Source organism: Corylus avellana, chromosome ca9 (genome assembly GCF_901000735.1).
Source record: "Corylus avellana chromosome ca9, CavTom2PMs-1.0".
Taxonomy (NCBI): Eukaryota; Viridiplantae; Streptophyta; class Magnoliopsida; order Fagales; family Betulaceae; genus Corylus; species Corylus avellana.
This window is the reverse complement of record NC_081549.1, coordinates 1081129-1082748: the sequence shown is the minus strand read 5'-3', so window position 1 is coordinate 1082748 and position 1620 is coordinate 1081129.

The following is a 1620-nucleotide window of genomic DNA, read 5'->3' as shown; positions in this document are numbered from 1 at the left end:
TCTTTTTCTTCTTCTTCCTCTATCTTATTTTTCTCCTTTTCTTCTTCCCTCTAGAGGAGCTGGTGGCCGGATGTACAGAGACTCCTTTTCTCCTTCTCCGTTAATAAAAAAAAAATATAAACTTCATTATTTAAGTTAGTATTTTAATGCCTAATTATTAAATCACCACTTATCAAAACTTTGATGGCTCAGTATAAATCGTTTCTTCAAAAGTATGCTTGTTAATTTGTTTTACCCGCAACAATCAATTAGTTGTCCAAGTAAAAAAACATTAATCTTTTGAAGTCAATACTTTTGATGTTATTTGGTGCGTTGTGGGAATTCAAAATGTTAGTACTAATATTATGTAAATTTACTATTTATTACATTCGAATTCAAAATGTTATTTTTTTTTTAGATTAAAGAAAGGAAAACCAATCTTTAGTCTTTACTTGTTACTTTTAGTTTTTGAATGGTTATATTAATCCTTCACTTATTTGAAAATTGAATTTATGTCTAGGTTAGTATATATATAAACCTTTAAATATTCCACTTGTTCAAATAAAAAAAAAAAGTTGTTTAATTAATATATTAAGCTTGCTTCTCTTGTTGAGATACCATGTACCAAAAGATCAACTTTTCCTTTTTTTATATTTGAAAATTGATAGCTTAATGATCTCCTTCTTTAATTTTGAATGCTCGAAGCTCGTTTCTATATATGTTCACATGAATTAACGTAGAAGCTTCTTAGGTGATATAATTAGCCGATTTCGTGAGCTTTTAGTTTGCCAGCAACTTCAAGTTTTTTAATTAAAGAGCGGGAAAAAAACACTAAATTGGCCAATAGATAGAAAACTTGCTAAAGAAATCAGTTACATCCGAGAGGATCACTCTTCCTTAAAGAGTGACTAAATTTGGTGTGAGTGCTGGATGGAACACACGCTTCACTGTGGAGCATTCTTTTAATTAAGATGTTTAAATTTCGGCTATAGTAGTTGATGTTCTAAATTGAGTCATTGCAGCCATTCTTCACCCCTTGCTAATGGACCGTTTATCTTACCAAGGCCTGATAAAGATATAAATTCTTTATGATAAATGATGATTTTGTTTTAACATATGGATGTAGGCTTCTCTAATTTTTAATTTTTAATTTTTTTTAAGTTCATATATATATGTACATATATAAGTCAGTAAATTGGTCATATTAATTTTTTGGCGTTTGAGATTATATTAATTTAGTACCTGTGAAGCATAAAGAATAAACCTTGAGTAAATTTGATATATGATCTCAATAAGGAATGTAAGAGGAAAAAAAGATGAGAAAAGGGTAAAGAGAAAGATGTTAGAAAATCCCAGGCTATTTATTTAAACGTGAGAAATCATACAAACATAAAACACAGCACTTGAAAGTACTTTAAGAAAGAAAAAAGACAAACCAAATAAAACCTAGATAAAAGATATCAGATATCCTGATTTCTATTTTCAGAAAGTGTCAGTTTAATTTTTTGAAGTTTCATAAGCACATCTTTGATATCGACTCTTTTATTTGGTAACTCTTCAGAACACCTTAAGCCTAATTCCATGATAGATGATAGAACACTTTGCATGGTAGTTACATCTCTTCCATTTTCTGTTCTTAAT